The following is a 16,597-nucleotide window of genomic DNA, read 5'->3' on the forward strand; positions in this document are numbered from 1 at the left end:
TTTATGTAATGTGGGATAATGTAAATAAATATATATGGGATATTTTGTCATGCCAAATTTTCCCATCAACATGGAAGTTCTATGAAGAGAGAAACCTGTGTTGCCCCCAGTACCTCCATTTCTTAGCACATAGCAGATATTGGGAATATAACTGTCTAAATAGACAAGACTGGGCATAAAAAGTGTGCTATCTTGCTCTGATCTTTGCATTTATTAAAACCAAGTGTGATGTCATCTATTTATATTTACAGGAATATTATTTATAGGATATTCTCACATTCCACAGTCATTAATCTGGATATCAACTTTTTAATTAAAGCTTTTCCAGGCAAGTCATTTCATTTATCTGCAAAATACTTAATTTTTTTCTTCCTAAGTTCTAAACTCAATAAAAGTTGATTAACTACTACCCTCAGTTACTAATGTGTTTATGCTCTGCTTTTAACAGACTAGGCAAACCACAAAAGGGGAGAAGTCCATTATCTATTACTAAAATGTAAACAAAACTACTAAGTTATATCCCAGAGTCAGTCCAGTTTTCTACATTTTCTATATTTGAGGTGAACATAAGTGTTCAGAATAATGACCCTGGAGTCCTCTGAAGTCCCATGTCATGAAAAAAAATGTTTTCAATGATCTCGGCACAGAAGTAGATAAATATCTTTTATGAAGACTTTCAATAACAAAGGTTAAAGCAAATAAATAAATAAATAAATAAATAAAATGAATTATTTGGCTAGTAATGAAGTTAACCACAAAAATAAATGAACCTCAGCATGTTACCTCTGAGCATTCTGGAAACTTTTGAACTTCACTTATGTTGCTATACATCCCTTAATTGCTTTGGCACCCCAGATGATTTATATGTGTTTATTTTCTCACCTCAGATGATTTATATTTATATATATATATATATATATCGTGTATCTGTGTGTGAATTGTCCATGGTTTCTGGTATGCAAGTCAGGATTTCCTAATACTTTATTTTTTTAATTTCTGATAAATCATATTGGGTTAAAACTTCCCTTTGCTGTGAAGTGGGTGTATAAAGAGATGTGAGCCATATCTTGCTAAATGAACCATTGTTTCTAAATGTATATTGGTTGCTATTTAATCTTCCCTTCAACTAGATTAGGAATGTATAGAGTCATTGATTTTTTTTTGCCTATTTCCTTGACATCAAAATTTAACTCTAGATGAACATGTTTGGTTTAGGATAATGTGATTTACTATTATATCCTGAAATGAGCACTTGAGCATGGGTAGTAGCACAGATTAAATGGGAAGTAAAAGGGATTTGGGACGAAGTGCAGGATCCAAATGCTAGAGGTCAGGAACCGAGGGAAATGTCCTGACCACAGAGGTATTACAGGAAGAGCAGCCTCCTGGGCTAGTTGGGGTGCAAGCTTCCAGATTGGCATGTAGATCCCAATTTCAAGGAGTCTAGCCAGCGTAGAGGTGGCGGAGATAATCTTTTATAGAGAAAAGATCTATGTCAAATTCAGGTTAGCCTCAGTGATTTATAAAACAAAGTAAGAATTCCTCAAAGGCCGTAGGAGGCAAGCTGTAGGACCCAAGAGATGCATTTTGTCTGACTTCCAATTAGCTGAACTAAATGCCACCTTGCAGGTGTGATTAAGACCATAGCTTCAACCAGGAGAAGACTTAGGCTTTGTGGGGTCTGATGTTGCATAATTTTAAGGGCTCTGTTTAAAAAGTACAAAATCATGAATGCAAACTTGAGACCCTCCTCAAACTTTGGAAGGAAGCTGTGCAAGTGAGCAAGTGAGAGTCACTCTCTGCAAGGGAGTATCCTAACTTCTGGATAAATGTGTCTTGGGTTCAACTATAGAGTGTGGCTTCTTGACCTCACCTCTGACCTTGCTTTTGCTTTAGCTCCATGAGTGATTAGTCTGACTTTGGACCTTGCCCATCTGACTAGGCCTCTATCTTAGGATACAGCATTGCCTCACCTCCAATGCAGAGAGGTGGCACCTCTGGAAGTCTCCTCGACCAGTGCATCTCCATGATATCTAAAACAGGCAGAGAAGAGAGACAAACACTTAGGACACTTCTGCAATAATCTAGATGATAAGAGTTTGAACTGCAGTGGAAGAGAGAGAATGAGGAGAAGAGAAAATGAACCTGATTGGTTATAAGGGATGAGAAAAGTAAAATGTAATACATTCATCAGAGAAATCTGGATATATTTCTCTTTCTATCCAAAGGAGTGGATGAGGATAAGTGGATTTGGGCCTGCATGTTTAGATTGGTTGAAAACATGGCAGGTAGTAAAACTGTGTTAAATACAAAAAGCCTCAAATTATGTGCACTTCATTCAACATAGTCATGGGATTCAGGAAGAGTAACTGGCAAATAATCTTCCCTTGGTACAACAAATATTCTTAGAATCAAGATTGTGAATAAAAATATTTCCTAGAATAAATGCTATGCATGTTCCCCTTACACACTGTCACAGCTTTATGTGTCTAGAAAAAAAAATTCTAACTGCCTACCAAAAATGCATTAAAGAGGTAAAGAGTGCTGACTCTGAGGATCAAACTTCCTGGGGTCGAATCCCAGCTCTGCCACTTAGGAGCTGTGTAGCCAAAGAAGTTACTGACTCTCCTGTTCCTCAATTTTCTTGTCTGTATAATGGAGACACTAGTAGTTTGCACCTCATATGATTCTTACGACGATTGTTATTATTTATAAAGTAATATTTGAATTGTGTCTGGCATATACAAAGTAAGTAGTATTTAAATATATAATCTGTGTTTTCTAAAATCCCTCCTAATTCTGAGATTAAATTCTGTAGAACAGTCTTTTCTGCCCAATATTCAGCATTGTCTTACTTTACCATCAGATGATTCTGCATTAAGACAATTTTTGAGACACCAAGTATGTCACAGGACCTAGTTAAAGGACAAAAGACTGCTCAGGGTACACTCATGCTTTCTCCCAGGCCATTTAATTCCATTAGAAGCAACAGCCTTTGCTGGTTTCCTTAAGAGAGGGCTCCAGAGAGGGGACAGCCAGGGTGCTAGCCTGGTATTTTAGCCTTGATTTCCATTTCCTCTATGTCCCTCCATCCTTCCTGGTGAACAGACTGCGTCTGAATTATCCTACTGCCATCATCAGCAGTATGTGAACTTTAATCTTTCCTGATCTTTTTAGGCTTTTTGTGAAGTTTGAAGCTTTTTCTAACCATCTGATCTATAAGCCTTTGTCACAACATGAATTCTTATGGATCCACAAGTCTGGTCTTTAAAGTACATGGGAATTCCTTAGAAAATGGACTTACTATTCCTTACTTTCAACCTAAATTCAGCTCATTAGTAGTTAAAAGGAGGAAAACAGTGCCTGTCGAGGGTTTGTGCCCCCTGCTTGCTAATAGGGCTGTTCACTCATTTGTTGGAAATTTCCAGGATATGTGTCTTAGAAAGAATCATTATTATTTTCATAATTCCAGATATCAATTGGCCTGTGCTATTATTTTATAAATTATTCCTTAGTATGCACTGTTAGGTCAATTTAGCCTTCCAAAAAACATCTAAGAACCTGTTGGTTTGTTGAAATCCTGTTTGGCTCAAAGAATTTTTATGGGTGCACTTACTTATGACCTTACACTCCTGTGTGTTTATTTTTTGTATATCTTTTTCTAATATGCATAAACTAAGAAAGTACCACCTGGCAAAGGCGATGGTCTTGCAGCCCCATAAATTTCTATGATTAGAGAAAACAAGCACATGTGAGGGTTAATAACAACAATAATAAATGACAATAGCATTTATTGAGTTTATTGAGTGTTTAGTGTGTGCCACAAGCCAAGCTAATCAGCTCTTTACAATGTGTTACTGGTGAAATATAGAGGCCAAGAACACTCTAAGGTAATGCTTGCATTTTAAAAATAATTTTTAAACCAAATTTTTCATAAAAAGTGCATATTTGTAAATATTGCATACACTACTCTATGACCTGCATTGCGTTTGCAGGTCAAATATGGTTGACATCTTTCCATGTTAGTATCTCAGGATCTAATAGTTGGCTAGTACTCCACTACTCTAATTGTACCTTTTCCATCACACATGCTTTAAATAATAAAGAATACATAAATGTAGCAGAAATTTATTTATTTAAATAGATTTAAATTTGAAAAATAACTGTATTTAAATATAAGTCTAGCTATAGATATGGATATACAGACAGATACAGATAAAAAATATTTTATACTTCATTGTATTCCACAAAGGATTTGGGATTGCAGTCTTGAACAAAGAACTAAAAACAACTTTAAAGGAGTAAAATAAACTATTTAGTTAATTTTAAGGCATACCCTTTGAAAATAAATGATTTAATGAAGTTAGTTAATTAATACATTTCAAATTGTGAGCCATTATTCTTATAAACGCTGCAAAGTGTTCATGAAAATAATTAGAAATCACACACACACACACACACACACACACAAACTCATACATACCCACACCTCACTTAACAAATGCATATTGTCTTCTGTTAATCCAATATATAATATTGGGACTCTGTAATGAAAAATGTGAATTGTTAATCCATGTTTGCCCTCAGTGTTAGGCAAGAACACTTGCTTATTCGGTCCAGTCATTACGGGCATAAAATGATCAAACAAAGCAAAAGACTTTGCTTCATAAATTTTTCAAGTGTCTGGAGGCTTCAATTTTAACTGGAGATAGTGGTTTCAAGTGTTATTTTTCAAACTTAAGAGTAATTAGTGAAAATATATTTAACCAAGACTTAGAGGAAGTAATTCAACAGAGCCTTGCAAAACCTAGAAGCCCTATTTGGCATTTTCAGAAGCGCAAATTTCAGAAGGAAATAAATACATTGCAGGAAATAAAAAACAAAAAGAAGAAATTATTTGTATTCTGAAAAATTAGACATAATTGAAATTGTTTTTATATTGCCAACCTTATTTCCTTTCCAAGTGTCAGTACTATGCTTTATGAAATGCTGCACAGCCTTATACCTATACAATTGTTTTGAAATTGTAGCCTTTTAACATCCCTTCAGTATTTATGTATTTAATGAATAATGTAACTCATTAGAAACATGATCTGATCAGTTCTACTTTAAAAAATACATTCCCTATATTTTGGGAGCTAATCCTATTTAATTAAATCACTTTTTGGTACTCAGGAAATTCTCAGAAATATTTATATATAAAAACAAAGACAAAATTTGGGAACAACACACCTAGAAAAGTCCTCAGTAACAGATAGCTATAGTCATTGATCTTGATTTTAGAAAACTAAAATATACTGAAATTTATTTTTTTGACATATCTGATATATCTGATATATAACTCCTAAGGGCAGAAAATATACCATAATCAACTTAATGTTCAGTGTTTTAATACAATTTCACATGGAAATTAGTGCCCAGACCTTGAGTGAGGAAAATTCTGGTCCTCTCTCCATTGCAGGAAACAACTCCATTAATTAGAGGTGTCTGCATTATCCCCATGAGTGGTCGTTGTTCACAGGGGAGACCATAGTGAGAAAGTGAGATTCATATTTATTCTTTCATTAATGTATGTATATTGAACACTCTCCACATGCCAGAAACTGCAAGGAATTGGAAACAAGACATGATTCTTGTCCTCTTGGAACTGACATTCTACTGTGTAATTGAATATATGGTGGTAAGCATCCTGCAGTGAGTGTAGGAAGCACCTAGGGCCCTGGAGCCCAGAAAAGAAGCGGCTGCTCCCATCCTATGGGGTCTTTCCTGGTGTGTTCCTTGGTCCCCATTCCCATTCCCATACTTTAGCCCACTCCTGTCTTGCACCCAGCGTTAGCCTCCTGTCATAACTGGTCATCCTGCCTCCTGTTCCTTGCTCCTCTTCATTCCTAATCCAATTTAAAAGCTTTCAGTGTCCACATTACCCTAAGGATAAAGTCCAAACATTGCATTGTAACTCAAAAGGTTTTTCATGATTGATCTGCATTTTCCTCCCATTCTAACTTCCAGCTACCCTGCTGAACTTGAACCTCAACGCCTACTAAAGTACCTGGAGCTCTGTTCCTACTCACATTGTGCTCTTTGTTCATAGATTTCCTCTTTCTAGAACATTCTCCTTCCCTTTCCTGAACCTTTACCTGGCCGATTCACTCTCATCCTTTAGGTCTCAGCTCAGATCTGTTCACCCCAGCCAGAAATACCAGTGTCATCCTAGTCTCTTCTATTTACCTTCTCCTTTCCGTTTGATCACCAAATCCTAAAAATTCTAAGACTAAACATTTTTGCTGGGGTCTATTTTAAATTTTTTCTTGTTTATTAAAACAAACCTACAAGGTTGGTATTCTTGTTTCCCTTTTCCAATGGTGAAACTGAAGCTAAAAGAGATTGTTACTTGCTCAGGATCACACACTAAGTAATCACAAATCTGGTATTCAAACCAAGTCCCATCTGACTCCAAAGTCAAAATGCTCTATCTATCACACTGCCTCTTCAAGGCAAGGGGTATACTAATGGCCATTATGTGCTTGTTCCAAAAATGTAATTATTTTGAGATGTTTAACTTCACTTTGTGTAATTGTTTCTTCCATGGTTATACAAAAATCTGTGGCTTACATTATTGGGCACTAGACTTCTGCACATTTTCATCTCTTTAACAAGTCCTTTAAGATTTCTACTTAAAATAGTAGTTGCTTAAGTAAGGCAATGAGACTTATTAGTTCCTATGTATTTTTAGGGTTTAGAAAATGGGAAATAATTGGAAAGTGAATGAAGTAGGTGTTTTGTATCAAAGAAAAATGTATTATTTTAAAGGTGTTGTAGGCTGACCTCACATGTGGGATCTAACAAAGCTGAATACGTGAAAGCAGAATGCTGGGTACCAGGGACAGGGTGGTGGGGGAAATGGGGAGATGTTGATCAAAGGTATAAAGTTGCAGTTGTGTAGGTTGAGTAAGTCTCGAGATCTAACATACAGCATCATGCTGGCAGTTAATATAACTGTGTTGAATACTAGTATTATTATGTAAATTTTCCAAGGGAGTAGATTTCAGATATTCTCCCTTCATATACAAAAAAAGGTAATTATGTGAGTATGTGGAATATGTTAATTAACTTGACTATAGTAATCATTTCACTGTAAATATGCATATCAAATCATCATGTACACCTTAGACACCTTAAATGCATATACAATTTTTATTAAAAAATAAAATAAATTCTTATCAGGCAAAAATGCCATTAAAGTTCTGGATCTCTGATAAAAAATAATAAATACATAAATAAAAAGTATTGTGGGCACTCTGTAGGAAATTCTACCACCCACCCATAGAGAGCCATTGTTATCAATTTTGCTGTATTTCATAGATAAAGATGGCATATACAGCACTGTAAATACACACATCATACTATAGGCTACTCACCATTTTGAGAAGTGGGGATTATTTAAGTGAAAGACTCAGTTTTGAAAAGAAAGCTCTTGCAGTGTGATAGAATCACATTTGAAGGTAGAATTACATCTTGACTTAAGTACATTCAGAACTAAGGGATAAAAAAGTCCTAACAGTTTTTGAAGCCCCTGTCTTTCCATATGTTAGTAAATTCACTGGAGTGGCCATGGTGGGCCTACATTCCCAAATTTGTGAAAGTAAGACTACACTGAAAATAAAAAGTAATATGAAGGAGAAGCTACTTTTAGACTGGAGGATGCTAATGCAACAATTGGAAGAAGGCAGCTGCCGATCACTGAGTGATTCTGTGTTGATTTTCTCAAGGACAGAAATTAACAGCCATTATGATTTTAAAACCACAGAGGAATATAGAGGTGAGAGGGGTAAGAAAAGAAGGATTATTTTCTTCAAATATTGATGTGAAAGGGGCAGAAAGTTTCACATGGAATCACCATATCTATTCTTAATCCTTTTATGCAATGTTAGAAAAATTTTGAACAACTTTACTTTCTATTCACATGTAAATGCTGTAATGATCATGGCAAATACAGCAGAGTATTTAGGTTGAATTAGATTAGATACATTTTAATCTCAAATGTAGGGCCACTGAAATGGTTTAGTGTTTTCCAATTTGTTCTATTCAGTTTCAGCCAACAAGTATCAGTGAAATGAACTCCTGTCAGACATAAGGGAAAATGTAGAGTTTTTGCTTTTTGGCTCCCCACCGAAGATTCAAATTGGTTTCACCACAGAGTTAGCACTTGCTTGAAGGAAAGCCTGCCTCTGATGTGGCCCAATGGCTACATCAGAGTTTGTTGCATGTGCGGCAAATGACAATGTGGGCTGTAGCCCATAGGTGGGGCTTGCCATTGACCTTTGAAGAAGTCAGCCAATCCTGGAAGGAGTGCCCTCCATGTTGTGAAGATCAGCAAACCACCAAGAGGGGCCTAGAGCATCTCTTTGCAGCCTATGGCTGGTCACCAGTGATTGAGAGAGATCATGGCACCCACTTTATTGGACATGCGTTGAAAGGATGGGTGCAGCAATTAGTGGTAAAATGGACATGGCCCTAAACATTTCAACACATGCACTGGCAATGGCTGGCTCTTCTGGCACCTTGGGGAAAAAGCCTGGAAGCTGGCCTCCTGTGTATTCCTGGAATAACAGCAAAGTAGCCCCCCATAATCATGGTTATTTGCTTCTACAGTCCTATGTCCTGGATGCGCCCCCTGGCTGCAGCTGCTGCGTGATGGATGGAATAGACAAGCTTCAGACTTAATCTGCATGGGACTTTGAACCTAGGTGAATCCTCTGTCTTGAGAATTATCATGATTGTGTTGCTGTTGTCAAGAAAGTAAGCTTAAAGAGAGACATGACTTTGTCTAATGTTTGGTAAAAGTTTTGTGAGCAATCTTGCATGGTTGTTAGGAATGAGTAAACAAGTGTAGAAATATATTTGGGCTTAGTAAGAGGTTGTGCTGTAAAGTACATTTACTTAATCTGCATAGGATGAATCCTCTGGCTTGAGGATTGTCATGATTTTATTGCTGTTGCTATTGTATGTCATCAGTTTGGTTGGAAGAGGGGGAAGGGGTAAATTGTAAGGCAAGATTTCTGGAGGGGTGGCCTGTGGGTAAAATTGTAATATTTACAGAATATCTCACCTGGCTTTAGTATATCTGCATATCAATAGGCATTCAGAGGTGGAAAGAAGTATGGCTTTAGGGTACTTACATCATTCCTCAAGGGTGGAGAGAAGTTCATCTCCATATCAATGGGTAATTAGCTGGGCAAGGAGGGCTGATCTGTACCTGAGAGGTGAGGGGAGGGCTGGTTTTGCTTCTTTTAGAGCAAAGGAGAAAGATGGCCCAGGACTGCACTTTGTGAGCAATAAACAGGTTTTAAACTTTATTTCTCCCTTTGACTGAGTTTGGTTTTTAGAGGTATTTTGCCCTAGGATTTCCTCTCCCTGGACTTACACCCCACATCTGGAAAATACTCAAAGGTGTCCTGGTAGATCAGAGCTTGAGCTAGAAAGAAAGGACTTAAAAGTACATGCAGTCTGAAAGGGCATTCTTCAAAATGTGTACCGTCTAGGGAGAAAGGCAAAGCTGAGGTGAAGAGTTCATGTTGGCTATTAAGTAGTGAGAGAGAAAAGGAGAATGAAAAAGTCTTTGTTTTGGAAGACAATAGATAACTAAAAATAATGGAGAGTACACAACACCATCTCCCACCACCTGACAACCAAGAATCCACTGAAATATCTGAAATTTGTCAGACTGGCAGAAGAGGGTGCCATTGAACTAGGAATCGTGTACACCAAAAAAAGGATCAGAAAAAAGTGCCAGTTGTCCTGCATCCTCACCAGGACATGGTATACCCATTCTTTTTAACTTTAAACATTCTGATAAGTATGCAGTGGTATCTTAGGTTTATACTTCCCATTTCTTCAATGGCTAAGAATATTGAGCATCTTTTCCTATGCTAATTTGTCATGCATGTGTTTATTCTTTGATGAAGTGTCTGTCAAATCTTTGCTTATTTTACACTGAGTTGTGTTCCTGGGTTCTTTATTGCCTTTTTTTATTCGATTTTTGTTATTGAGTTTTGAACATTCTTTATATACTCTGGATACAAGTCCTTTATCAAATAGGTGGTTTGCAAACATTTTCTCCCAGTCTGTGGCCTATCTTTTAATTCTCTTAACAGTGTCTTTCAAAAAGTGAAAATTCTTCATTTTGATGAAGCCCAATTTGTCATATCTTAAAAATTCATGAATCATGCTTTAGGTATCATTTTAAAAAATCTTTCACTAATCCAAGTTGTCAAATTTATAAGCATAAAGTAGTCCATCGTATTCTCCTATTGTCTTTCTAACATCTGTAGAATCTGTAATGATGTCACTTCTTTCATTGTTGTCATTGGTAATTTGTGTTTTCTGTCTTTTTTGTTTCTAATCTGTTAGAGCTTTATAGACCTTATGGATCTCTTCAAAAACCTATGTAATGCTCGCACTGAAACTATACCTGACAATCCCTTATAGGCAATAAATGGGTTATATCTATGCATGTTTTCATCCATTTGACGGACATTTACTGAGAACCTATTGGTTCAGGCACTATTCTAGGCATGGGAATACATTGGGAAAAAACTCCATGTTTTCATAGAATCTACATTTTTGTGAAAAAGGCAGGTAAGAAAAATAAGTAAAATATGTAGATGCTACTGATGTGAGGTAAAATGAAAAAAAAATGGTAGGAAATGTTAGCAATTGGGATTTTACTTTTAAATCAGGGAAGTCCCCAGTAAAAAGGTGACTTTTAAGTGAAGACTAAAGGAATTAGGGTTGTGTGCTCAGATATGAGGGGAAGAACCTCAAGGCAGAGGGCAGAGGAAGTGCAAAAGTACAGGCATGGTTGGTGCATAAAGGAAGAGGAAGGCACTTGGTGTGGCTGGAGCCGAAGGACTGAGTGGGGCCCTGCAATACAGGCTCAGCACAGAGAACCTGCTCAGGGTCAGGCTGTGCTGGGCCTGGTACCTCACAGTGAGGACAGTTTCTGTCTTGAGATGGGAAGCTATTGTAGGGTTTTGAGATGAGAGGTGACATTATCTGACTAGTGTTTTAAAGGTGTTACTCTGAAAGCTATGGTGTGAATGGACTTCCATGGAGGGTGGGTGGGGATTTCAAGAAGGCAACAAAAGCAGGTTGGAGACTATAGCAGTAACCTAGATAATACAGCCTGGACTAGGGTGGCAGCAACAGGTGCTTAGATTCTGCATTCATTTTAAGGCATAACTGAGAGGACTTCCTAATTAAAAGGTTGTGGGATATCAAAGAAGGAATGCACTTGTGATGCCACCAGGATTTCTTCTCCTGACTCACTGGAATGCGGGAGTGCCATTACCGGAGATGGCGACCAAGATAGAAGCAGGTTTTGGAGAAAACACCATACTGTAGAATGTTTTTCCTGAGTTCTCACCTGACTTCAGGTTATTCTGCTTAGTCTCCATTCTCAAAACTGTTACAAAGTGGAGGCAGATATTCTACTTATTTAAAATAAAGAAACAGAATCAAATATTGTATTAATTGGAATAGCCCTTAGAGATGACTTTCAAAGTAAGGAAACTGAAGACCAGAGAGGATAAATGATGCTTTTCTTGGTGTTGAACTGGTCATGAACATCGGTTGATCGCAATGGCCAAGTGTCCCAGTAAGATCCATAGGCAGATACGCGCACAGCTTGTCTCACGGCCCTGGGCTTCCACTAGAGCTGAGGGTTATGGACCCAACCAACTTGCTGACCTGTGCCAACTTTTCTCCTTTCATCTGGCCACAATCTAAATGGGAGTAAATTTAACACCAGCTATCTGGGGTACAATATGCTGTTTGTTAAGTTTGATCTTCATCATAAGAAAACCTCTCTCAGCAGAACTGGAAACTAATTTCCTTTAAATAACAAGTTTATTTTAAGGCAACAGCATCTTGGAGTGAAATGAGTCAACAATTCAGGGTTATAAGCAGCCATTTAAATTGGGCAACTTACTTTGGGTCTCGGTTCCCACAGAGCAAGTAACTATATAATTAAAAAGAATTTTTGCATATCCCCTTTTCTAGAAGAAACTTAAGGCAGGTGTTTGAAAAGTGAGGCAGTTGAAAGAGACAGTTTCTAAGTGCCAAAAGGCATCTCTGTCCGTGGTTCTGCCACTGCTGCCTTGACAGGAAAAGTAGGGGTGACTCAGAAAGGTATCCCATGCATTCAGATATTTAACTAATGCTCGGACAGTGACTAATGGCACTAATAAAGCATCGCAGAGTAAGGATGCCTAGAGGAAAGACAGCCCTTTGGCAGAGTTTTCAATTTTAAACTTACTCATGCAGCAATATAATGCAGTTAATAAAAATCGGTTTGAGTTACATCAATAGGGACTAAAGTTCATTTTTGCAATAAAAGAAGAAGGTGTAAGATAAAAATAACTTCTCTGGGGAAAAACAGAGCCTTGTTTTATGTTACTGTGATTCCAAAGCCTCCAGGAGTTAGTCAACTAGTTTGCTTCCTATTGTACCAAAGCAGGGGCTTCACTGATTTCTGTTTTCCTTTTTTACCTTACATTGGGAAATCATATAACTTTTATAGCTCAAGCTGTGTTAAAAATCCCATTTGAAATAGAAGCTCATTGACCACACCCCTAAAAGTTGACTAGAGCTGCAAATCCTTGGCTCAACATATTAGTAGCTTTCCAGCTGCTATGGTTAGTCACACTATGGAGCTTTTAGTGTAATACAGTGTTTTGTTTTTAGGAAATTGGTTTTTAAGAATACAGACAAAAGAGAAGATGAGGCAAAACACCTTGGCTGACAACCTTACTTCCTAAAGGCTTTATGGACTTGAGGCGAGTTCCCTCCCTTCTGCGGTGATTTGCCCTGACTACTCCTTTGTCGCAGAGTCAAGAAGAGCAGAAGCCTTGCCAGATGCTGCGGCGCTGGTGGGCCCTGTGTTTCATGGCCAGCCTCTGACTAGCCCACAGGGGCCCCTGTAAACCCTCAGAGAAGCTGGAGCTGGACAATGAAGTACAGACTCTGCTCTGCCTGTATTATTATTGGAGCTTTCCTCTAGTAACGTAATGCTTACAATATTTCCCTTTTCTTATTATGCTGGGATTGTGCTACATATTTACTTTTTTCCAAACTGGTATATGTTGTTTGGGACATACAAAGATGGAGAAGCTATAAAAATAAAGTTAAGAGAATGTTTGACACAAAAGCCAAGTAGTGTAGTAGTGGACACTTACTGGAGTACAGAGGGAGATGGTAATTCAAAATGGACGCATAAAAGTTTTCAAAATTATTAGTGATCTAATTCTTACTGGGGAGAATGGGTAGGTAAATGCTGTTAATTTTATTATCAAACTACAATTGTAGCTCTCTTGCATGTATGCTTCACAATAATAAAACTAAAATAAATGAAATACAACATCTGCAAACCTGTTTACAAACTTTCTTTACCATGTATTATTAGTATGAACTTAAAGTTTTCTGTCATGACTAGTTCTTGGTATTGTAGAGAGTTCATATTTTTTAAAGATATTCAATCTTAGCTGTTTTCAGCTGTATTGAATAATAATAACAACAACACTTTTTCTCTTGTATATCATCGCTGTTTTGGACCAATCCCTAACCATTCTACATTTGTGAAGAGGAAATAAAGAGACAACTTCAGCACCTGGTGTGATAATTAAGTAAAAACGCATTAATAAAGTGAGCGGCACATAGTAAACCCCAGTACCTATCAGTTCCCATCCTCCCAGCTCTAGTGAAATGAAGTTAATATACATATACATAAAAGCTTATCTAAAACTTATATTTATAAAGATAGGAAAACAGAGGTAAGTATATGATGAACTTGCGACTTACTTGACACAATTAGTATGGTTAAAATCAGACTCTACCAAGTTGTCATATTCCATTTTTGTTGAGGTAGATAAGTATATATATGAGTTTATGAAAAGTAAAATCTACTTCCCAATGCTACAGAATAGTAACAAGACTATTGAGCACCTATCATTATCAGGTAATAAATGGTTTACATTGTCTTTATCTCAATGAGTATAGAGTACCTACTGCTTAAGGTTGTTAAGATTAATTGAGTTAAGGCTTATAGAGCCCTTAGTATTATGCCAGTATTTATTTTCCAAATAAAATACACATAATATTATAACCCTCTCACTGATCCTGTGAAATAGGATTATTATAATCCTTATTTTGGAGGAAGCCAGGGAATCAACGAATGGCCAGCCCAGAACTTGAATCTATGCCTACTTACTCCAGTGTCTGTGCTTTTAACCACTGAATCTGGTGTTTGATGAAAATGTATGAATTTCATCACAGGATGAGAGAAAAAAAATTGTGTAGTTTAAAATTTGTGACATTATGATACTAAGGATGGTATAAAAAACAAAGCTATAGAATATAGATTGGTTTTGAAAGTCACTGGGCAACATTTACTACTTACGATGCTTTCTAATACTTTACCCTATGTTTCAAATCACAAGCCCATTTGAAAGGGAATTATAGATTATTGCAAGATCTTAGTTGCATCAATTATGTAAAAATAGTTTGATTTAGTCTTGTGACTATTATATTCAGGTATAAAATTCTTTTATCCCACAGATTTATGATCTAAAAGCTAGTATATTATTATTTAGGTTATAACCCTCTGGTAGGAAAAATCCCAAATGAATAAATTATCATTTTGTAAGAAGTGAAGCAATGTGGTTGCATCCATAGAGTGGTCTGTCTACCTGCCCCTCCACTGCCTGAACGGTGCAGTAACATTAGGAAGAGACACACCTGATAAGTACAGGGTACACTTTTCAAAATTTTACTCTCTTATGACAGAAGTAATTTGTGTAGTATGGTTGTTACACATTTAGTTATTGACGCTAAGTGACATTCTAACTGTAGAGTGAAAGTAGGTTCTTGATATGGAATAAAATAGTTTGGGAAACTCCTACAAATGTGACAAAACAGGGTGCTCTCCATTCACTTTTCCTTCCGTTCTCTTCTCTTTCTATTACTTATTCATTCATGGTAAATTCATGAGCTGTTCAGTGCCTGGCCTTGTGCTTGGCACTGGAATATGAAGATGAGTTCAGGTTTTCAGAGCACATGTGCTCAATAAGGGTAAGGGAAATAGACAATCGGGATGAAAAGAATGGAGCACAGTTTAAGAACAGTGCTAAAAAGGCTGAAGCACAGAGTATGCTAAATATTAAAAAAATGCTAAGGCACTGACAGTGACTTCTTAGCCATGCTGATGTACAAAGTAAAACAACAGCAACAACAACAAAACAAAACAGAGCAAGAAAACCAAGGAAGGGTCCATCTGTTTCTCGGGCACATGGTATAAATCTAAAAGATGGCACTGGTAAAAGAGAAGCTATTTAATAGCTGCTTAGCTTCCATCTTGTTTATTAAGCAGGACATCTCCAAACTGGAAAGCATCAAACATTTATGATTAAAAAGAATTTGAAGCCCATAATAGATGAGGCATGAATTACCTTAAGCTGAATTTCTCAAGTCACCAACTTTGTAGGAACCCTGAAAAGTACTGTGCCTTCCCCCACCTCACCCACCCATTTACAGCTAAGGAATCTGAGGCTCAGAGAGACAATCCAACCCAGTATGCTGGCAGAGTCAGGGTTCCCAATCAAGCCTATCTTTCTTCAAAACTACATTCTTTCCAACATTTTGTGTTGCTTCTCAGAATCCCCTCAAGTTCAGATCCTAAGGATTCAGTTTTCAGCAACCTTAAATTTGCCCTTTATTTTCCTAAATTTGGGGCCTTGAATTAAATGCCTCAGAACAAAACCCCTTGAGCGGGGAATCCAGTACTTGAGTTCTAAAGCTTCAGTCTCCTAAATTGGAATCCTCGGCTCTTAAGGAGTTGCCCAAATTTTCACCTTTCTGTCCTAAGGGATAACTCCCAAGCTGAGCTGAGGACAGCAATGGAACCCAGAGCCCAGCTTCTAATCCTGGGGCCTCAATCTTCAGTTTTGAAGATACCTTTCCATTTCTCTGGACTACTGACTTGTACAAGTGTAGTTCTCTCTGCCTGCCTTCCCCTTTACTAAGTTCTTCCTCATTTTTAGAATGAAGGATCTATTTTCAGAAGGCTTTCCCTGATCCAGAGACTGAGTTAAAAACTACTTGTTATTAATTTATACATACATGGTACCTTCCTTTTAAAAACATTCATTATCCTGTAGTCTTTTGTTTACATTTCTCTTTTCAGCCAGACCTTAAGTGTATCCCTTATGTGCCTAGCACAGTGCCTGCAACTGGAGATATTTGAACTGACCAGTGAGTGAACACATGAATGAATGCATGGGCTGGTAGGATCCTGATAGTGGATGTGAGGTGTAGTGGTGGTGTCTAACGTGATACCCCATCAGAAAAGAAAAGCATTCCATAATTTTGGTTTCTAAATATGCTATGCACTGCAGCATCAAATCATCTCTTTCTGTATATTTATACTCTCATACATTCCAGGCTCAGATAAACTTAGACTTGGGCTGTGAGCGGTTAGATCTAGCCCCTGTGGTAGAGATTGAGAGTATGTTCCAGATCTATTTTTGAAGTCCGTTTCTTTAGC

General features: G+C 37.3%; 1 protein-coding gene across 5 annotated transcripts in view; it reads left to right on the forward strand.

Moving 5' to 3' along the window:
- Positions 1-16,597, forward strand: part of TRPC6 (transient receptor potential cation channel subfamily C member 6) — a 114,652-nt gene that overhangs the window by 39,481 nt on the left and 58,574 nt on the right. The window contains exon 2 of one of the 5 annotated variants that reach the window (XM_073239411.1): positions 8,653-8,747. The exons of the other annotated variants lie outside the window; for them this stretch is intronic. The gene's annotated coding sequence lies outside the window, so the exon portion shown is untranslated. The remainder of the gene's footprint in view (positions 1-8,652; positions 8,748-16,597) is intronic. 5 annotated transcript variants of the gene reach the window in all.

The sequence above is a fragment of the Manis javanica genome, chromosome 6 (assembly GCF_040802235.1).
Source record: "Manis javanica isolate MJ-LG chromosome 6, MJ_LKY, whole genome shotgun sequence".
NCBI lineage: Eukaryota > Metazoa > Chordata > Mammalia > Pholidota > Manidae > Manis > Manis javanica.